The sequence below is a fragment of the Scyliorhinus canicula genome, chromosome 14 (assembly GCF_902713615.1).
Source record: "Scyliorhinus canicula chromosome 14, sScyCan1.1, whole genome shotgun sequence".
NCBI classification, from domain to species: Eukaryota; Metazoa; Chordata; class Chondrichthyes; order Carcharhiniformes; family Scyliorhinidae; genus Scyliorhinus; species Scyliorhinus canicula.
The window spans coordinates 11,147,302-11,170,832 of NC_052159.1; the positions used below are offsets into that span (position 1 = coordinate 11,147,302).

Sequence of the window (23,531 nt, forward strand, 5' to 3'; positions counted from 1 at the left end):
CACCCTAATGCAGACATCTCGACTGGCTGCTGTTTAACAGTCAGGCTCCGGGCAATCTGGGATTGGCTTTGTTCTGATCTAATTGAATGTGAATCAATGGGAAAGCGTTTTATTTCGTGGGAGTAATACAAGGTACAACATACAATGGATCAAGAACTGGTAACTTTAAAACAGACTACCTTCTAAATTAGCTATGTTCTGTGAAATACCAGCATTGTCACTCCCCTCTCCTATCCTCCACCCCAACTCTCTCACCCCCCACCCCTCCTCTCTCACCCCCACTTCCCTCACCTATCACCCCTTTCCCTCATTTGCCAATCCCCTGCCATCGCTAATGAAATCGACCTCACCCACCCCCTTCATGTCACTTTCGTGGTCCCCAACACTCAACCTTTCTGCTCCATTCATCAATACGTCAGACAGTCATTGGACCGTGATCAGGAGTGGCCGTCCCGAATGATTGGACAGTGATCAGGAATGGATATCCTGAGTCACTTCTTTCCATCCCCCGATCCCACATTTGCAGAGTTTATTTTAACCCTCCTACATGGAGTTAACTCAACCAAATCAGTCGGTAAATAAAATAATCAGAAATGTTGTCTTGTTACTTGGGTTCCAGTACAATCACAGTCCCAGCAGCCCCCCCCCCCCCCCCCCATATCCTAAAGTATCATTTTGTGTTGAGAAGACCCATCTGACATTTTTATTCTAGCCCAATGCCCAACTAAACTGCACAATAATCATACTGATCAAAGTACAAAAGCAATACTTGCGCCAAAAGAAAAAGCCAGGACCAGAAAGTGAAGTGGTGCCTTTTTATCTCCCAAATTCAGGATCAAGATGCCTTTCATCTCAGATAAAAGATGAGTCATTGGAAACAGCAGAATTGGAGCAAAGTATTGAGATACCAACTCATCATGTTGTCGTGGGGTAGGCCACTTATTTCAGTTCCACATTCGTGTTTGCACTGCACGCCCAACCTATTGACGAGGCAGCAGCGAGAAACTAAGGCATTTGCTCCACTGTAAACGGGTCAAAATAATCGATGCTGCGAACAGAGAAGCCTATCGCCCTGAGTCAGGGAATGGCAAGCTCTACAATAAAAACTTAATAGTGCCTATAATGAAATAAAATATCCCTCGGCACTTTACAGGAGCGTTAGATAACAAAGTATGACATCTAGCTACATCAGGAAAACTGCAAAAGCAGGATTTACCCACAGGTCAGGCAGCATCTGTGGCGGGACAAACACAGGTTTTAGAAATAAATTTAGCGTACCCAATTATTTTTTTCCAATTAAGGGGCAATTTATCCTGGCTAATCCACCTATCCTGCACACCTTTGGGTTGTGGGGCGAGACTCACGCAAACACGGGGAGAATGTGCAAACTCCGCACAGACAGTGACCCAGAGCCGGGATCGAACCCGGGTCCTCAGCGCCCTAGGCTGCAGTGCTAACCACTGCGCCACCATGCTGCCCCCAAGAGAAACACAGATAATACTTCAAGTGCCTCTGACCTTTTTACAGAACCTTCTGTAGAAGGGTCACATGGACCAGAAATGCTAACTGTTTCTCTCTCCACAGATGCTGCCAGGCCCGCTGAGTTTACCCAGCATTTTCTGATTACATTTCAGACTTCCAGCATCCGCAGTATTTTGCTTTCACACCATGAAAACACAAGGTCAGATGACCAAAAACTTTGTCAAGGAGCTGGTTTAAGCACCGTCTTAATTTTGGAAAGTGAGGTGGAGATATGTGGGGCTGAGACTGAAAGGAAAGATGTTTTAAAAAAGAGAGGAAAGAAGGGCAGCACGGTGGCGCAGTGGGTTAGCACTGCAGTCATATGGTGCTGAGGTCTCAGGTTCAATCCCAGCTCCGAGTCACTGTCCATATGGAGTTTGCACATTCTCCCCTTATCTGTGTGGGTCTTGTGGTGAATGTATTGTACTAATAATCCACCAGTGTATTTGTATCTGTGCTGTCGCACTTGTATTTGTATCTGTGCCATACTGTTGCCCTTGTGGGCTTCTCCAATGGGCCACTGTATGGCATTATCCATAGGGGAACATGTTGGGGCATGTATGGGCTCCGCCCATGGCTCCTCCCCCTTGAAGGGAGGTATAAAGAGCAGTCGACCTGCAGGCAGTTCTCAGCATTGGTTCAGTCGCAGGCAGGCACTGTTCTAAGTTGATTAAAGCCACGGTTTACTTCTACTCATGTCTCGAGTGAATTGATGGTCGCATCGATTTTATCAACTTAAACGCAACTATGGAATCGGCCCTCAAAACTGACCAACTGGAACTTGATCCGCAGGCCGCGGAGGTTTAAGAAATTTTTTCGCACTGGCTCCGCTGCTTCAAGGCCTATCGCGCAGCCTTCTCAACGCCTTCCATCACCCAGAAACAGAGGCTGAGCCACCTCCACGCACGGGGGAGCCATCGAATCTCTGTTCAACTCGACGGGGCCTCCTCCTACGCAGACGCCCTCGCGATGTTCAGACACCTCTATGTACGGCCCGTGAACGAGGTCTACGCGCGACACATCCTCGCCACTCGCCGCCAGCGTCCCGGGGAAATCGCTAGATGACTACCTACGCGACCTCAAAGTCCTCGCACACAGCTGCAACTACCAGGCCATTATGGCCACTCAACATATGGAACTCGCCATCCAGGACGTCTACGTGGCAGGAGTTCGGTCCAACTATGTGAGACAGCGCCTACTCGAAAAGGGGGCCCTGGATCTGGATCAGACGGTAAAGTTAGCCTCCTCTCTGGAAGTAGCGTTCCAGAGCCTTAACGCGTTCACGTCTGACCACGCGACCCCCTGGTGGACCCCCGACCAAAGACTACCCCAGGCCTGTGCCGCGCGGCCGCCCGTCCATCATGGGGGGCTACCCTGCAATTTCTGCGGTCAGTCCCAACACCCCCGGCAGCACTGCCCGGCCCGTAACGCGAACTGCAGCAGCTGTGGGAGAAAATGGCATTTCGCCAAAGTTTGCTTGGCCAGGTCCAAGAACTCTAACTCACAGGCCCGATCCTCAGACTCACAGGCCCGCAGTGTGGCAGCGTGTCTACCGACTCTGCCCCCTGCAGACACATCATGAGCCTCGTGCTATCCATGGGGGCAGCCATCTTCTAGCCCTCACAGCACGTGCGACTCACGGGAGTCGTCATCTTGGCCATCCCCCTCCACGTGGCCGGCCAAGTGCGATCCATGGGGGCCGCCATCTTGGACGCCATCTTCCTCACCGCCCGCCACGCTCGACCAACGGGGGCCGCCATCTGCTACGCCGCTCGACGCGTACGATCAACAATAGCACCCATGGCGGAGCCGCCCCAGCACCTCCGACCATGCCGACTACCTGCAACTCAGCGCGGTCACCCTGGACCAGTCGCGACCCAAGCACCTCCGGAGCTCTATGATGACCGTCCGGGTAAACGGGCATGAGACACCTTGCCTTTTCGACTCCGGGAGCACAGAGAGCTTCATTCACCCGGACATGGTAAGACGTTGCTCGCTCACAATTTTCCCAGCACACCAAACCATCTCCCTCGCCTCTGGGTCGCACTCGGTGCAAATCCAAGGGTGCACTACCGCAACCCTAGCAATACAGGGCACCAAGTACGGCAATTTTAAATTATATGTGCTCCCAGACCTCTGCACTCCTCTCCTATTAGGACTAGATTTCCAATGCAACCTCAGGAGCCTAACCCTGAAGTTCGGGGGCCCCTACCCCCATTCACCATATGCAGCCTCGCGACCCTAAAAGTCGACCCTCCCCCACTCTTTGCAAACCTCACCGCTGACTGCAAACCAGTCGCTACCAGAAGCAGGCGGTATAGCATACAGGACAGGACTTTTATCAGGTCCGAGGTCCAGCGACTCTTGCGGGAGGGAGTCATCGGGGCCAGCAAAAGCCCCTGAAAGATCAGGTGGTGGTTATCAAGACCGGGGAAAAGAACCGGATGGTTGTAGATTACAGCCAAACCATAAACCGGTACACGCAACCCGATGCGTACTCCCCTTCCTCGATTGCAGACATGGTAAACCAGATCGCACACTACCGGGTGTTCTCCACGGTGGATCTGAAGTCTGCATACCACCAGCTCCCAATCCGCCCGGAGGACCGCCACTACACGGCTTTTGAGGCAGACGGCCACCTTTGCCACTTCCTCCGGGTCCTCTTTGGTGTCACGAACGTGGCTTCGGTGTTCAAAAGAACAATGGACCGAATGGTGGACCAGTACGGGCTACGGGCCACATTTCCGTACTTGGACAATGTCACCATCTGCGGCCATGATCAGCAGGACCATGATGCCAATCTCCACAGATTTCTCCAAACCGCCAAACCCTAAACCTCACGTACAACAAGGAGAAATGCGTTTTCCGCAGAACCAGACTAGCCATTCTCGACTACGTCGTTGAAAACGAGGTTCTAGGACCTGACCCTGACCGTATGCGCCCCCTCCTGCAACTTCCCCTCCCCCACTGCCCCACGTCCCTGATGAGGTGCCTTGGGTTCTTTTCATATTATGCCCAGTGGGTCCCCAACTATGCGGAGAAAGCCCGCCCACTAATCAAGGCCACCATCTTCCCACTGGCGGCTGAGGCTGCATCAAGGCGGACATTTTTTTTTAACAGGGGGTGAACGTATTATACTAATAATCCACCAGTGTATTTGTATCTGTGCTGTCGCACTTGTCTTTGTATATTTGTATCTGTGCCATACTGTTGCCCTTGTGGACTTCTCCTATGGGCCATTGTATGGCATTATCCATAGGGGAACATGTTGGGGCATGTATGGGCTCCGCCCATGGCTCCCCCCCCCTTGAAGGAAGGTATGAAGAGCAGTCGACCTGCAGGCAGTTCTCAGCATTAGTTTAGTCGCAGGCAGGCACTGTTCTAAGTTGATTAAAGCCACGGTTTACTTCTACTCATGTCTCGAGTGAATTGATGGTCGCATCAGGTCTCACCCCCAGAACCCAAAGATGTGCAGAGTAGGTGGTTTGGTCACGCTAAATTGCCCCTTAATTGGAAATAAAAATGAATTGGGCACTTAAAACATTTTGTTAAAAAGGGAAAGTTGTTTGAGAGATGTTTACCAGGACAAGTGGGGGGAGCTCCCCTATTTCTTCAAAACAGTTCTCAAAGACCATGGGAGAAAAACATAATTTGCATTTATATAGCACATTTTATGTACTAAAACAGCTCAAGGTGCTTCACAGGACAAACAAAATTTGACAGAGCTACATATAGGAGACAAGAGGCCATACAACTAAAAAGCTTGATCAAAGAGCTTGGTTTGAAGGCATAGCTTAAATGGAGGAAAGAGATGTGGAGAAGCTGAGAGCTTTAGGGACGGTACTCTCGTGCTTTAGGATCAAGGGGGTTGAAAGTATGGTTGCCAAAGGAGGAGTGAGCAAAATCAGGGTTACGCAAGAGGCCAGAATGAGAGGAGCACAAAGATCAAGGGGGATTGTCGACTGGAAGAGGTTACAGAAATAGGGATCATAGAATTTACGGTGCAAAAGGCGGCCCTTCAGCCCATTGAGTCTGCACCAGCCCTTGGAAAGAGCACCCTAATTAAGCCCATGCCTCCACCCTATCTCCTTAACTCACTCATCCCACCCAACCTTTTTGGACACTCAGGGCAATTTAGCATAGCCAATCCACCTAACCTGCACATCTTTGGACTGTGGGACGAAACCAGAGCACCGGGAGGAAACCCACGCAGACATGGGGAGAACATGCAGACTCCACACAGACAGCGACGCAAGCCGGAAATCGAACCTGGAACCCTGGAGTGGTGAAGCAACAGTGATAGCCAGTGTGCTACCATGCCACCCAAATAAGGAGAAGGAAGACCATGGAGGGATTTGGAAGCAAGGATGAGAATCAAGGTGTTGGCAGATGATCATGAAGCACGGACAACTTGCATTCATTTATAATATTTAATGCAGAAGAAACATCCAGCCAGCGACTTTTACTGAAGAATTTTGCGTGGATGCTGGTAAAGGGCTGATTGTTTGTAGTAAAGACTATGTCTGCTTACCTCCCAGCTCACTTTAAATAATTTGTTGCCATTAACTTTTTTTTTAATAAAAGCGTTGCTCTAACAAAATAGTCTCTTGACAAAGTAGGGATGGCACTTAAATGCCACTCGCATACGGGATTCAGTAACCTTCCAGGAAGGAGGAGGAAATGGGAAGAAAAATTACAATTAAGTGAAATATAAATAGGCTATACAGTCAGGTAAAAGGTTGTTTTTCAAGAGGGGGAACGATATGGGATGTGAACTCGAGCAAGCTCCGACACAAACGCGAGATCATTACTGACAATTCTATGAATAAAAAGGGAAATAAAGTTGCACATTTCCTGCCAGCAATTACTCATACTCCAAAATCAAGCCCTGCTTTAAATTAATCTTAGGAGTGATCTCAGAAGTTCAAACCAAACTTTTCATTTAATGATAGGCGATTTCCAACCCTAACATTTAAGGCCACTTGCCAATTGTAATTTTAAATCTTAAAAGCCTTATTTAATGTCAAAGGCTAGTTTGAGGAAATTTTATTTTATTTGAAGAAATAAATTTATCCTGACAATATTTACTCTCAAAACTTTGAAACGCCTCCTTAACGAAGATGCCAAAGTCCATGCAGAATGGGGTTGTTATGTTTACACAGAGTGACGTGGCTTTTCCTGAACATTCTTTAAGAGCAAACCCTATACCAGGCTGAGGTCTCTCAACCGAGGGACTTTCCCCAAAGTGCAATTTCAAACACTTGAGAACTCACCAGTCCCAATCACTCCCAAAAATTCAGGTACTCGCTTTTCTTTAAAATAAAAACATTCAAGGCTGAATAAATTAATTGGGCACAGTTTATAATTTTTGCAACTGCTTCATACATATGTGACAGGCTGGTTGATGACCTTTCTTGTACACATTCACATGGAGGATGAGTCATTAAACTGAGGCCACGTCTGCCCTTTCAGGTGAACATGAAAGATCCCATAGCACTAGGGTCTTCAAGTCATTTACAGCAGAGGAAGCCGCCATTCAGCCCATTTTGAAGTGCAGGGAAAATTTCCCTGATGTGGTGATCAATCTTTATCTCTCAACCAACATTAAAGACCAGATAATCTGTGTTTAGTAATGTCATCGGGGGACTGTGCATAGAATGGCTGCCCTATCACCTACATTACAACAGTGACCACATTTCAAGAGTGCTTCCGACACCTTGGGTTAGAACATAGAACAGTACAGCACAGAACAGGCCCTTCGGCCCTTGATGTTGTGCCGAGCCATGATCACCCTACTCAAACCCACGTATCCACCCTACACCCGTAACCCAACCCCCCCCCCCTCCTTGAAAGGCACTATATAAATGCAAGTTTGTTCTTCAGAAGCAACCTTAAATAAAGAAGAAAAGGGGTCAAGTTTGAGAAAATCAATCTCTCCTCTCCCTGCTGAGTGGAAGAGCAGGACAAAAGAAAGGGAGGAACAAAAGAACTTGCACTTCTGTAACACCACAAAACGTCCTCAGGCCTTCCCAAAGTGCTTCAAAATCAATGGATTGCTTTCAAAACACAGTCACTACTGTTACGTTGGCAAGACTGATTACAAAGCGACAACTAGGATACAGCAAGATCCCACAAACTGGCTCCTCTGTTCGAGTGTTGCAAAATCTTTTCAACTTAAGTATCAACTTAAAAGGGCTTCGGTTTGATGTCTCATTCCTTCTTCAGACAGCGTAGCACACTCTGTGCAATGCTGGGATGTCAGATTGAATGCCCGAATTCTGGAGTGACAGTTGGGCCAGTGAACGTCTGGCATGGAGACAAGAGTGTTTGTAAGGAAAACAAAGGTCGAACTTGGACAAAAAAAGTGCCCAAGAAGTCTGGGGTTAAGTGAACAGAGACTAAGGTAGTGTTCAGAAGAATTCAAGGAAGAGTAAACAAAGTGTTCTGAGTTAAAGTGACAATTGCAGTAGCTAGAATAACAGTGGAGCAGACCTCAGAGGTAAATGAAATGCCGGATGTAATTTTAATACATCCTGGGTGTCAAGAGTTAAAGCGATTGTGAGCAATTTAAACAGCAATCAAGACCAACAAATTCTAAAGGAGTTTGTGTGAAATCCTGGACTGGATTCGCTAAAAGTGGAGTGTAAGCTTTGTTTGAAAGTGTAATTTGTAAAACCTGGAGTGCATTTAGAATGTAAACCGTCAAGGGAAAGCATTATTAGGAGAGAAGAATTTAAAGCATGTTTTTGGAAGTTTTCATGCGACAATCATCTGGAAGGATTCCAAGGAGAAAACCACAGACACTAACTTCAGAGTGGAGTGTGTACTTGACCACCATAAATATACGACGTAGGAGCAGAAGTAGGCCATTTGAACTATCAAGTCTGTTCTGCCACTCAATGAAATCATGGCTGATCTCACAGTCATCTTTGTCGTGTTGGCTAGTGTAGACTAGAGATGAACAAACACTTCCAACACTGATGAGGGTTCAACTCAATTTTATTAACTACTTGTAACTAACTAACACACGTTGACTGTGGGTTTTAATGATGCTAACTTAAACTAGAGACCTAAGCCTTGTCCGAACCAGTTGATTCTCTCAGCACGTGTTGGGAGTCTGTGCTGGGCTGGATGAGTTCCTGTTACACTCAGAGGCAGCATCCAGAATGAGCGGGAATCGTGGTGCCCTCTGCCTTTATAGTGTGTGTATTCTAACTGGTGATTGGCTGCGGTGTTTGTGCATGTTGATTGGTCCCTGTGTGTGTCCATCAGCACGTGTCTGCACCATGATACACTGGTGTATATCATGACAATCTTGTGTGTTTCAAACAGACTTTGTGTTAATAAGGCTACTGCAGCTTTGTAAACTATGTTAATATTCAAATCTGGGTGTAATTGTTAAGCTAACGGGGGAAGTAAATGAGTATTGTATAATAATCCAAATAAATGTAATTTTAAAAATTCCCATTGTTAAAACTAATTAGTGGGCCTGTGACTCTGTTCCTCCACATTTTATTTTTAGAGAGTAAAAGTTACGATCTTTTGAGTCAAGGTTCCATTTTGGAATCTCCCCGTCCAGTTATAACATCAACTGGGATTGTAACAAAAGTCAGGGCTCGTGCAGAATTTCAAAACGTGGGGATTAAATTACTGGATGCTGATTAGTAATAACCAGTTGGAATAATTTGAGACTGGCTCCAGGTCACTGTCCGTGTGGAGTTTGCACATTCTCCCCGTGTCTACATTTCACCCCCACAACCAAAGACGTGCAAGGTAGGTGGATTTGGCCACCAAAAAAATAATAGGGTACTCTAAATTTTTTTTTTTTAAAGGGATAATTTGAAACGTGGAAAGCTGATCACTTTACTATCGTCCCCAGGGTCCACATCGCCCCGTCGGCAAAATTCCAGACGTAGACGGCGTCTCCCACTACAAATTTCCTGATGGATCTGGTTCTTCACATCTCAATATGTTCCTGCTGGTCGCGGATCTTTTCCCCGTTGTCTGGCAAGACGAGGCTCAACCGCATGCACTGCCGACGTCCCATTAACAGTTCAGAGGGCACCATTCCAGTGGTGGCCTGTGGCGTGGTCCTGTAGTAGAAATGGAAACTGTTGAGGCGGGTCTCTGGGGAACCAGAGGTCTATTTCCGGATGCCGAACTTAAATATCTGCACTGACCGTTCAGCCAAACCATTGGATGACGGGTGGTAGGGTGCGGTCCGTACATAACGGACCCAGTTTTGCTTTAGAAAGTCGGCGGATTCTGTACTCGTAAAAGCGGTGCCGCTGTCCGATACCAGTACCTCAGGATGTCTGTAGATTATGAAGATTTGTCTGAGTCGCTAAGTGGTGGCTTGTGATGTCTTTATGGTCGTGTGGTGAATGGCCATCCATTTTGAATGCGTGCCCACAATAATTAGATACATTGCTCCTTGAAGAGGCTCCACGAAATCTACGAGGGGGGGGGGGTACCATGGTTAGCCCATCCAATCCCATCCTCGTCGCCAGTATAAAGTCCCAGACAAGCAACCACTCCGAAGCGATGATTGTAAGAAAACTCCAATTTATTATACCTATTAGATTACACCTCCTACTCCCCGAAGCGCCTCCCAGGTGCCCCTATCTTAAAGGGGTGGCGCCGCCCCCTCATCTAAGGATATCATACTCCGGTGAGGCCACATGGACTCTTGAGGTTGTAGATCCCTTGGCCTCCGGTTGGTTTATAACATGCACAATAATAACATTTCGACTGCGTTAAGTTGAAATGTGAATTTGAAAAGTGGGCTTGTGAAAGGAACTATGCCGCCTTGTGACGAAAGGAAAATTGCACTGCAGATTTAAATGAAACATTCTTTTCTGGGTTGAAAACTGAAAATAAGAAAAAGAAACACAAGACTTGAGTTATGATAATGTTATCATGTATAGATTCTGATGTCGCTGTGAAAGTTATTGTCTTTGTTTGTGTTACATCACTGATTATATATTATGTCGTGGGAGTGTCCCTTTAAGAAATGTTTTTGTCTCATCACATGGCTTCAGTGATGTCATTGTGGGGGTGGAACTGTGCTGTGGTTGTGAGTTTTAAATTTTTGTTTTGAGTTTGGACTGGTTTGAACTGCACAGGTTGAAAGAAGTGTCTCTCTATCTTCATAAATTAGATCATTGCTTTCTGGAAAGAATTAGAACATAGAACATAGAACAGTACAGCACAGAACAGGCCCTTCGGCCCTCGATGTTGTGCCGAGCAATGATCACCCTACTCAAACCCACGTATCCACCCTATACCCGTAACCCAACAACCCCACCCTTAACCTTACTTCTTAGGACACTACGGCCAATCCACCTAACCCGCACATCTTTGGACTGTGGGAGGAAACCGGAGCACCCGGAGGAAACCCACGCACACACAGGGAGGACGTGCAGACTCCGCACAGACAGTGACCCAGCCGGGAATCGAACCTGGGACCCTGGAGCTGTGAAGCATTTATGCTAACCACCATGCTACCGTGCTGCCCCAATTCAAATCTGCTGTTTTAAAAGGGGAACAGAGAATCAATACCAGTAAGAATGCAGTGTGCTGGGCCACACCTTTGAAAAGGGGTTTCTGATTTTACTTGGATTTTGTTATTGAATTGGAACTGTTAAGGGGAACTCATTAAGGGTAATGCATAGATTACTGTAGCTGTGTGGGGTCTTTATGTTTGTAGTTGATAAAAATTCTTACTGTCTGTGTTTATACAAATGTTAACTAAATTTGTAGAATAAAGTTTGTTTTTTGATTAAAAGCACCCAAGAACTCTGTTAACCAACAGAAAGGCAGACTCTTGTGCTCATCATAGCCAATTTCAATAAACAGTTAAGAGGTCAGGTGAACTCCATAATATACTTTGGAGTTTTCTAAACCCTGGCCCATAACAATTATGACATGTATAATTGCGAACTAAGAAAACTATACTTGCATTATGTAATAAGTTCTGTAGTTAGATATTTGTCATGTTAAGTTTGTGTAAAATACTGGGTTAGCCCTGCAGCCTCACGGCGCTGAGGTCCCAGATTCGATCACGGCTCTGGGTCACTGTCCATGTGGAATTTGCACATTCTCCCCGTGTTTGCATGGGTTTCGCCCCCACAACCCAAAGATGTGCAGGGTAAGTGGATTGGCCATGCTAGATTGCCCCTGATTTGGAAAAAATTAATTGGGTACACTAAAAAAAAATTTTTAAGTTTGTGTAAAATAGATGTAATACCAGTGTAAAAAAAATGTACACATGTTTATGAAGATTCCTATCTTTCAAGCGGGGGGTGGGTGTTAAAGAAAAAAAGGTAGTTTTAAGGAATTTGCATTTGTATGGGCAAACATTAGAAATAAAGTATTGTTTTAGGTGTGTTTAATTTAATGTTTCTGTGCCTGGAAGGGTAAAAACAATAGTTAGGTTTATGCTGGACAACGGTATTTTTGTATGTGTGGGGTTGGTGAAGTTCCAACCGAGTTGTAATTGTGCTTGGGGAGGGCTACGGTATGAAGTATAAATGAAAGGCATAGCATGTGGCCATTTCTTAGCAACTGGAGATCCTTGTGAGATTTTTTAAAAACTTTGGTTTAGGTCATTTGAGAACAGTTGGAGGCGTGATCTCGGGGAGTGAACATCTCACAACTCTTCCAGAAGAAAGACTGGACAGGACGTCAACCACAAAGAGGCAGGCCTTCCAAAGTACATTACAGTCCAGATAGCCAGGGAATTGGGACAGGTTTAGCACAGAGCTAAAGAGCTGGCTTTTAAAGCAGACCAAGGCAGGCCAGCAGCATGGTTCAATTCCCATTCCAGCCTCCCCGAACAGGCGCCGGAATGTGGCGACTAGGGTTTTTTCACAGTACTTAATTTGAAGCCTACTTGTGACAATAAGCGATTTTCATTCATTTCAAACAATGTTTAAGAAGTCTGGAGTTAAGTGAACAGAGTCCCAAGGTATTGTTCAGAAGAATTCAAGGAAGGGTTAAGGAGACAATCGCAGTAACTAGATTTACAGTGGAACAACAGACTTCAGAGGTAGATGAAATGTTTGATGTCATTTCAATGCAGTAGAGTACAGTTAAAGTGATTGTCAGCAGTTTAAACAGCAATCAAGACCAAAAAATCCTGAGGGGGTTGGTGTGAAATCCTGGATTCGATTCACTGTTAAAAGTGGAGCGGAAGCTTTGTTTAAAATGTAATTTGTAAATTGGAATTTGAAATGCAAACTGTCAAGAGAAAGCATAATTATGAGAGAAGAATTTAAAGTGTGTTTTTGGGCGTGGAGTTTGGAACCACTCGTGTGACAATCGTTTCAAATTTATACAATACCTACCATACAGAAGGACACGGACCCTCTGAAAGCAAACTCCACCCAAGCCCACTTTCCGGCCCTATTCCCATAACCCTTTTAAAGTACCCTCCATCTCCCTAGACATTAAGGGTCAATTCAACATGGCCAATTCACCTAACTTGCATATCTTTTGACTGTGGCAGGAAACCGGAGCATCTGAAGGAAATCCATGCAGACACGGGGAGAAAGTGCAAACTGTGCAAACTCCAGACTGTCTAGACAGTCACCCGAGGCCGGAATTGAATCAGGGTCCCTGGCACGGTGAGACAGCAGTGCTAACCAATGTGCCGCCCCATCATCTGAGGAGAAAACCACAGACACTAACTTGGGTTCAGAGCAGAGTGTGAACTTGACCATGGTCATCTTGTGCGCTTATAAGGGACTTTGTGTGAATGAGACCATTGTAGTTTAAAATGTACTTTGTAATCCATGTAAATCTTTAAATCTGTGCAATTGTTAAGATAGGGGGATATTGAATAATAATCAAATTTTCATGCTTCATGAATGTTTTGTTCTTGTTGTTAAAACAAATTAGTGGTCACTATTCCTTAGTGTTTTATAAAAGTAAATGTTATGGTCTTTTGAGCCAGAGTTCCATTCTGGGATCTTCCCATCCAATAAAAACATCAACAGGGATCGTAAAAGTCGTTACTGAATGAATTTAAGAATGATATCAAGAGGTTCTTCACACAGCATGTAATCAGTACGCCGAATGGATTCCTGGATAATGGAGCCAGGCTGTGGAATGATTTAACAATTAAATGCTGCATTGATAGACATTCATGGTCGACGGGGCTTGGAGGGCCGAAGGGCCCTGTGCTGTACTTTTCTTTGTTCTTTGTATTAAGGGATACTGGTGATCACAAGATCTTTTAATTTCCAGATTTTGTAGGTGGTTTGTCTTCTTTATGTTGTGGGACCTAGGCATGTGTAAATTGGTTGCTATGTTTTCGGACCTAATAGTGATTGCGCTTCGAGAATAAAGTTTAGTTATTCTAGTGGTTAGCACTGCTGCCTCACAGCGTTGAGGACCCGGGCTCGATCCCGGCTCTGGGTAACTGTCCGTATGGAGATTGCACACTCTCCCTGTGTCTGTGTGGGTCTCACCTCCACAACCCAAAGATGTGCAAGGTAGGTGGATTGGCCACACTAACTTGCCCCTTAATTGGAAAAAAGGAATTGGGTACTATTTTTAAAAATGCTGCAACATAGTGAGAGTATTAAGATTATTCAAATACTCTGCCATTTTCCACACTCACTAAGGTTAAACTCAGCCATTTCCCACCTCACACCAATTCCTGTTCCATCATTCCCTTGTGCTCACTGAGCTATATTAGCTTTCAGTCCAGTAACCCCGTAGAGTTTAAAACTCTCACCCTCATGCTCAAATCTCTCTTTGACTTTGTTCCCAGTGTCGCTCTGCAACCTCCTTGAATTTATACAACTTTCTGAAGACTCCTCATTCTTCCAATTCTAATCCCTTGTGCATCTACCATTTGCTTTGGTCCACCATTGGCAACAGTGCTTTCAACTGCTCAGGTCCCACAAAACTCTGAAAATCCCTCCCCCAACATCCCTGCCCCTTGAAACCTCTCCATTGTCTCCTTCACTGGCTTGGGATCACTTTTGTGTCCATCTGCACTCTTTACTGATTTGTAATTATCTGTGGCTATATTACAGCCTCAGGACATCCCACAGAGCTTTACAACTAAAATTATTCTCAAAGTGCAATCACTGATAGGTCAGAAAACATAGCAACCAATTTACACATACCTAGGTTCACAGCACAACAAATAAGATAAACCACCTACAAAATCTGGAAATTAAGGGATACTGATGAACATAACAAGATCTTTTAATGTCTATCACCAGAACAGGCAGATGGGATCTTGGCAATTCTGAGAAAACAACACTTCCTCAGTATTTCACCGGAGTCTCATCTTAGGTTAGGTGTCTAGACCAAGTCTTGAATTCAATCTTTGGACTCGAGAAGCGAGAGAGCGTGATGGACTGAAAAAAGGCCACAACTGACATGTTGAACAGATTCAGAATCCTGTAAAGTATGTGATATTCCCCAGTTGACCAGAGAACCAAAAGGATGATGCCAGTCCCTGAAGCCTTACACCAATATGAATCAACAGCATCAGGAAAGGAAAGAGGAAGTGAGAGAAGAAACAAGGCCATCAAAATGGAAATATAATTGATAAGTGTAGCCACCTGGGGTGGCCACGTCCCGATTCCAAAATGGACACTCGCAAAGAGTACAGGGAAAATTGGACAGTACTAGGAAAACAAGCAGGTACAAGGTTTGCCTGTGGATTGGAACTTGCAGATCCCAGACAGAACTGATACTACAAGCCATTAGCATAGTAATGAGCTATCTCCGGGGACAAAAGAGAAACATTTAAACAATCGGTACCAGGGCAGACTCTCCGGCGCCAGTGGAGACTAAAATAAAGACAGGCCAACGGTTACCTAGGGCCTGCCCAGCGATCAGAAAACAACCCCTTTATTAGAGAGAATCGATACAAATGATTGGGACATGGTCCAATTAATTGGGACCAAGTTCAGGAACCGCCCAGTGAGGCGCGAAACCCTTTGGGGTATAAAACAGAGTCACCAAGGTCAGAGCGCTCTCTTGAACTCTTCTTCTTCACCTTGGTCTTTGGCTCTCAGCGAAGAGAGGCCCGCCAAGCACCAGCCAAGTAAGTCTAAGGTAAACGCACACTACGAGATAGGTGCTCCTAGCTACTATTCTATACCAGTTCGCAGCCAGTAGTATCAGAACCGGACAACGGCCATTGTTCCTCTGACTGAGTGGGTGCCCAAAGCTAAGTATAGGCTTTTAGTAGTAGTTGTAGTTTAGTGGGTAGAGTTTGCGCATGAGTAATAATTGACTGTGTGTAAATAAATGTGCATTGATTTCAAACTTACTAACTGGTGTATCGAGTCATTGATCAGTATTCGGTTTTCAACCTTGTGGTGGTATCAGAAAGATACCTGGCGACTCTTGAGCAAAGGTAATTAAAACAGAGCAAATTAAGGAAAGCATAACGAGCAACATAAGTCACGCACAATATACAAGGAAGTTACAAGTTTTCACTAACCAACTAAAACGCAAGAACGTCATTGCAATTTATGACAAATAATTAAACTTCAAGTTCCAATAATCTACCCTTTACCACAAATTAAAAGGAAGTACATTTCCCCCCCATCACGAATGAGTGACATGTCTAGTTTGGGAAATTCATTTTAAACTCAGATCAACTTGCTCCTCCTCCCCCATCTTAGCAACTAGAGAAGTCTCAGTTTGTAGACTTAATTCCAACAATCTATTTCCAAATCAATTCACATGTTATAGCTTGGGTCTTCAGCAAGGCAAATGGAGAGTTAATGCAGAATCTCAAGAGGTGGTTTCGCTTTGCAATGCGCATTACTATAGCTCACACCTGACCTCAGTGAGAGCCTATTGTTTCTCCTCACTCCTCAGCATGGGTAGCCCAATTTATTACTGAAGCCACATCAAATATGTTTACAGTGCAATTTAGGTCAGATCGGCTGAGTTGTCAATCAAAGTTCCAATTACATGTAATAACTCCGTAGCAGCAATATCCTTCCAGTTTCAACGCTCCCCCAGTTAGAGAGTAACACCAGTCCCCGAAGCATAAATCAACACCATCAGGAATAGGAAAAATAAAATATAGCACTTGCAATGAAATTGTAATGATGATAAATAAATACTCAGGAAAAATTACAATTTTTTTCACTAACAATTTGGTGTCTCTACTGGGATAAGGAGCAACCAACAAAAGGCCATCATTTTGAGGAAATGAAACTGAGAAATCACAATGTACCTTCTTTTAGATTTTCCTTTCCTGCAGACAACAGTTCATGGAGGCAAGGGAGGCAAGTTGCACCTACATTTGGCCTCCACTACCTTCTTATTGGCTGCTGTGTGCGAGTCAAGCGGTTCTCTCTTTGTGTCACCTTCCTTTTTTGGGGAAGCAGAGAAAAATCAAAGGGTGGCAAGTTGTCAACTATACTGATTTTGTGACGATGTGTCCTAGTTCTCCACAGAAGATTGTCTGGATTACTCACCACTTTGCCACTGTGTGTTTATCTGCTACACCCAATGCCGCTTCAACACCGTCAGAACGTTTCCGCATTAAAAATAGCTTTGAGCCATCACCTTCAACTTGCTGCGCAAACATTTTAAATCACAACAATAGATTACCCAACTATCCTCTCAGCCAAGGAAATGGTGATTGGTGCAGAGACGCAATACCACAGATGCCTTCAAAATAATTTTAATTGATAAAAATGCTGGTTGTGAAATAAATTGTGGACATGGCTAAAAAAAAAAACACACACGTTTCCAAGCATCCTTCCTGCCCAAGGGCATTAAATATGCTTTACAGTTAATGAATTACTCTTCAGGTAATGTAGGCAAACACAGCAGCCAATTTGTGCACAGCAAGCTGCCACAAACATTACCAAGATGAATGAGCAGATAGCTCCTTGTGGATTTGGTACTGACATCGGAGCTCTTTACACTCCTTCTTATTAGCTCAGTTGGTTAACCCATTGCCAAACTATCACCATCGCCCCTTGACATTCAATGGCATTACCATCGCTGAATCCCCCACTATCAAAATCCTGGGGGTTACCATGGACCAGAAACTGAGCTGGACTAGCCATATAAATACAGTCGCTAACAGAGCAGGTCAAAGGCTAGGACTCGTGCGATGAATGCCTCGCCTCCGTTCTCCTCAAAACCTGTCCACCATCTTAATACAAGACTTAATTCAGGAGTATGATGGAATATTCACTATTTACTTGGATGAGTGCCACTCCAACAACACTCAGGAAGCTCAACACCATTGCTACCCTTTCCACAAACATTCAATCCCTCCACCACTGACGAATAGTGGCAGCCGTGTGTATCATCTAGACTAGAGGATGCACTGCAGGAGCTTACCAAGGTTCCTCAGCCAGCACATTCCAAACACAAATCCCGAGAGGAACAAGGGCCGTGGATACCTGGGAACACCACCACCTGGAAGATCCCCTCCATGACACACACACACACGAGAGACTGCTGGTCAACTAGAATCATAGAATCTTACAGCAGGAGATCAGGGCTTTCAGTGTGAGAGAGAGATGATTAATTGGTTTCAGGAAAAACACTGAAAAGATTAAACTGCACCCAGTAATAATGTTTTACATGGTTAAAACAAATTCAAACATAGTTTATTCACACAGTGATCAGTGAAAGGCGATGCAATGATCAGTGAAGTGTCAAAAAATAAACACGCACACAGATGACCGAGCAGATTCAGGTCAAGAAAAAAAAGTGAATGAGATCATGAGCAAACAGATCAATAAATCAGCCTGGCTCAGTGATTACCTGCTATGCCTATTTCAGACAGGAATGGCAGGAATGTAGCATAGAGGCAATGTCAATTTTACAGCACCATTAAAACCCAGGGAGACGGCAGCAACAGAATCGCAGTCTCTTGAGAAGTATTGATGGGTCCGTCTCTCTCCTACTTTCATTTTTAGACTCTCAAATGTGTAGAAGTGAGTAGAATACCTGCATGTGTGCAATTCACAGCAATGATCATTCTATAATGACTGGAAGCAGGAATCCTAGCTGTCCTTTACTCTGCTGTGCCCCGATAACACAAATTGTTTTTGTGGCTCAATACTACACCAGGCAGTGCTTTTCAACCATAGACAACCATAAGGGAAGTTGTGCCCACTTATGTTAAAAGTTGTTCAAGAGGGCAGCATGGTGGCGCAGTGGTTAGCACTGCTGCCTCATGGCGCCGAAGTCCCAGGTTTGATCCCAGCTCTGGGTCACTGTCTGTGTGGAGTTTGCACATTCTTTCTGTGTTTGCGTGGGTTGTCCCCCACAACCCAAAGATGTGCAGGGTCGGTGCATTGGCCACGCTAAATTGCCCCTTAATTGAATTGGGTACTCTAAATTTATTTTTTAAAAGCTGTTCACAATGTTTTGCACAGGTTTGCCCACATAACAAAGGAATAACTTTCCAGTCCAGCCACTGTTACAAAGTGAATTATAAATGCAAATTATTTACTTTTCTCACCCATTCCCCAGTTAATACAGATTGTTGTATCTCATTTGTAAAAAACTACCAGCACACTTAGAGATGCTGTGAGCTACAAGCAGAGAAACCTCCGAAGAAGCCATCAATGCAGGTTTTTAAACAAGCAATGGAAGTGGTTAGTGTGGAGACAGAAAACCAACAACTGCCTTGCTCTCGAGATAGGAAGTAGCTGCACCATGAAAACTGACCAGACCTTTTCACACTTACACACACACTTACCTCCATTAAACCACAGCATGCCCTCTTAGTTTCATTACACAACCTGTTACAAAACAAGATGCCTTAAAGTTTCCACAAGTCTCAAAAGAAGACACTTAATTTTCACCAACATCCTCTATGGCAGATTTATACACGAATTGGATATTCGTACGAGTGTTCACTTGGCAGTTTGTTGGTTGCCTCAGGAAGCAGGGATGCACATAAGGAATTATGGCAGAATGCCCATCAGTACCCCCCCCCCCCCCCCCCCACTCCCAAATCACTGTTGGGGTCGAAGTCTGAATTGGAAGAAAGGAAGATTAACAAAAGAGGTATTCTTCCCAGTGAAACACCGCCAACCAAAACGAGTAAAGGTCACGTTCGAACAAAACAAGAAGAATCTTGGCTGATGCTTCCTGTGCATGAGTGAGGGAACGCTGCACTGTCAGAGGTGCTGTCACTCAGAGATGTTAAACCAAGGTCCCTTCTGCCCTCTCAAGAGGACATGAAATTTCAAATCTCCAGCATCTGCAGTACTTTGCTGCAATAAAAATGGATGTCCCTTTCTTCATTTTGAAATCTCCAGCCGTCCTAATGACGGAAGTTAATACCCAGCATATCAACTAAATGATGTGATGGTTTCGTTATGATTTGGCATTTTTCCAGCAACTTGTTTTCCCCTGTGCCCAACACAAAGGAGCACTCCCATAGGCAAGTCCAGGCTTCCCGATCCAAAAGAGTTTATTCGCAGAGTAATCCAAGGCATAGCATGCTCCAAGTGAACAATAACCATGTTTGCCGTCAATATGTACACTGGAGACAGTAATTGCAGGCATCTGAGAAATAAACTGCAAGTATATGCCAGTCTATGGTAACTAAACAATTCTACTTTAATATAAACAAGATCAGCAGAATCATTTTTTTTATTTTTTAAAGAGGCAATTGATAAACCTCCCCCATTAGCTTACAGAATCGACCTGATGAAGGAGCTGCGCTCCGAAATCTAGTGATTCGAAACAAACCTGTTGGACTTTAACCTGGTGTTGTAAGACTTCTTACTGTACAGAATCTATTACAAAGCAAGATGTCTTAAAGTTGCCACAAGTCTCCAAACAATTTGCACACCAACACCCTCTACATTCGTACATGAAATTGGATATTCATAAAGAGTATTCACTTGCCACAGCTTGTTACCTGCCTCAGGAAGCAGGGATGTGCATAAGTAATTATGGCAGGACCCCAATCATACACTCCTGTTATCTGGTTTGAAGTCTGAACTGGAAGAAATGAATATTGATAAAAATGCTTTCCTTCCTAGTCAAACGCTGCCAACGAAAACCACAGCCATATAGATTTCCTGCTCGAGATGTTTATACCTGCGATCCGAAGAAATCAATAGCCCGACCAGCGCAGATAATGAAGTCATGTGATATTCATTAAGGCCAGACATTAGTCTCGTCATTCATCATCTCCGATAGTGCTTCCGCAAAGGAAGAGACATATTTTCAACCTGTCGTAACATTGCTAAGCTAGGCGTTCTCAAAGCAATGCTAAAAACGCAGTATTTGCTTTGACTCAAAATAAAACAGCTTTCTAGGTACAAAGATATTTCAAAAACGAACTGGATATATACTTGGAAAGGAAACATTTGCAGGGTCATGGAGAAAGAGCAGGGACTAATTGGATATCTGTTTCAGAGAGCTAGTATCGGTATGATGAGCTGAATGGCCTTACTTTGGGTGGTCAAATTCCATGATTTCATACAATACTTCCAAGTTGTGTGTCGTCCGTAAACTTTGCAATTGTCCCCTGCACACCAAGATTTAGATCAGGAAAAGCAACCCAATACCAACCCGCCCGCCCCGGTCCTCCAACCAGATAAATATCCATTGACTATTACTTTTGGTTTCCTATTATTCAGCCAATTTGTATCCATGTTGCTACTGTCCCTTTTATTCCATGAGTAATAGCTTTTCTCACAAGTCTGTTGTGTGGCACTATAATCGAATGCCTTCAACACCACATCAGAGCATTATCCTCATCAACCCATTCTGTTACACCCTCAAAAGACTTCAGCAAGTTAGTTAAACACGATTTCCCCTTTAGGAATCTATGCTGGCTCTTCCTAATGAACCTACATTTTTCCAAGTGAGTACTAATTCTATCCTGAATAATTATTTCTTGAAGCTTGCCCACCACTGATTATAACTGACTGGTCTTCAATTGCTGGGATTCCAAACATTAGTGAACAAGAATGACATTTGCAGTTCTCCAGTCCTCTGGCACCTCTCGTGTGTAGAGAAGAACGGAAGATTTTGGCTTGTGCCTTTGCAATTTCCATTCTCACTTCCATCAATATCCTTAAGAGCATCTTATCCGGGCCCAGTGCCTTGCCAACTTTAAGTACCAACAGTCTATTCAACACTTCCTCCTTATCAATTTTGCACCCTCTAGGAACAGAGTCTTTCTCCATGGTCTGGGTAGCATCTTCCTCCTTCTACCCATCTATGACAGCAGTCTGTACCATCCAAGATGCATTACAGCAACTCAGCAAGACTCTTTCAACAACATCTTCCAATCTCGCAAAATGTACCATCCAGTAAGATAAGGGCTGAAGATGCATGGAAACATCACCACCTGCAAGTTCCCCTCCAAGCCACACACCATCCTGACTTGGGAATATATCATTGTTCCTTCACTGTGGCTGGTTTAACAACCCAGAGCACACTTGGACAGCACTGTGGCTGTATCTACATCAGATAGACTGCAGCAGTTCAAAGCAGTGGCTCACCACCACCTTCTCAATGGCAATTAGGAATAGCAGCAAATGACAGTCTTGCCAGCAATGCTCACATTCCAAAAAACTGTGGAAATCTCCTAATCGCCACACTCTGGCACCTGTTCGGCTACATAGAGGGAGAATTCAGAATGTCCAATTCACCTAACAAGCACGTCTTTCAGGACTTGTGGGAGGAAACCGGAGCACCCGGAGGAATCCCAGACAGACACAGGGAGAATGTGGGAGACTCCGCACAGTGACCCAAGCCGGGAATTGAACCTGGGACCATGGCGCTGTAGAGCAACAGTGCTAACCACTGTGCTACCATGCCGGTAATAAGAACAAGAGAGAAATACAAGATCCAAGCTGACAAAAAAAAAAAGCCATTGCACCTCATCTTGGGCTCAATCTGACTTGATCTCAGCCAAAAGGCAGAGAAGCGACGACCTGTCCATTCACGGTGTCAGCTGTAGCTCACTCTCGACTTGCAGGTGGAAGTGAGTACAAGCCCAACTCCAAGCACTTATGAAAATTGAGGTTGATAGTCCATTGCAGCACTGAGAGACTACTGCACAGTAGGAGGTGCTGCTGTTTTCATGAGAAGTTAAACTGAGGGCCCTTTGCTCTCTCAGGTGGACTTTTGGCACTATTTCAAAGGTTAGGATGCCCTGGCCAAAGGGTTGTGGATGCTCCATCGTTGAATACATTTAAGCCTGGCATAGTCAGGGAGTCAAGGGATATGGGGAACCAATGGAAAGTGGAGCTGAATATCAAGATCAACCATGATCATACTGAATGGCAGAGCTAGACGAAAGGTCTACTCCTGCTGTATTTCTTGTGTTCCTGTGAACATTTATACCTCAACCAAAAACAAACCATCTGATCATTATCTCATTGCAGTTCATGGAGCCATGCTGTGCACAACTTGGCTGCTGGGTTTCCTACATTACAAAACTCAAAAAAGTTAATATACTGTAAAGCACTTTGGAACATCGGAGGCTGTGAATGGCATTGTATACATTTCTCTCTTTCTTTCTTTCTGGCTACAGAGGGAGTTACTGGCCCGAAGAATGCATTGAAATTCAACGACATGCTAACTCAGCTGTGCTCTTTGCATTCAAGGAGCTTCGCATGCAGAAGTTTCAACAAACAATCACACAAACCAGTGTGCAGTTATGGAAGTTCAACTCTGGATGGTTCAGCAAGTAAAGGCAATACAGTGTAGATCAAGCAGCTCTCGCCTTCTATCGGTGCCTTGTGTCACACTAGCTAATCTGACTACGAAACGATCCAGCGGCCCCGAGGAAGAGAGAAAACAAGTCGAAATAGTTAGGCAGTGTTCCCATTCCTGAACAGTGTCCAGGTCAAACAGCAAAGGAGTGGGAATAAACAGCTGGAGCTTTGTCAGTACGCCCACGTTCAATGTAGCAGGTCCAGAACCAAATAAGCACATCTCACCCACCTCATTTTTAAATATATTGTATGTGTGTATTGCACATCCACCCTGGATTTGACAGATTGTTAGCACTGGGGAGT

At 44.7% G+C, this 23,531-nt stretch overlaps 1 protein-coding gene and 1 long non-coding RNA gene across 3 annotated transcripts in view; one reads left to right on the forward strand and one right to left on the reverse strand.

The window, feature by feature from the left end:
* pak1 (p21 protein (Cdc42/Rac)-activated kinase 1) overlaps positions 1-23,531 on the reverse strand; it is a 219,584-nt gene that overhangs the window by 140,345 nt on the left and 55,708 nt on the right. The gene's annotated exons all lie outside the window — the stretch shown is intronic.
* Positions 5-13,079, forward strand: LOC119977113. 2 transcript variants are annotated; one of them, XR_005463120.1, is made up of 3 exons: positions 5-132; positions 834-930; positions 13,031-13,079. It is a non-coding gene; the product is annotated as an uncharacterized LOC119977113 (long non-coding RNA). The 2 variants fall into 2 exon arrangements; XR_005463119.1 differs by lacking the exon at positions 13,031-13,079 and adding an exon at positions 9,401-10,057.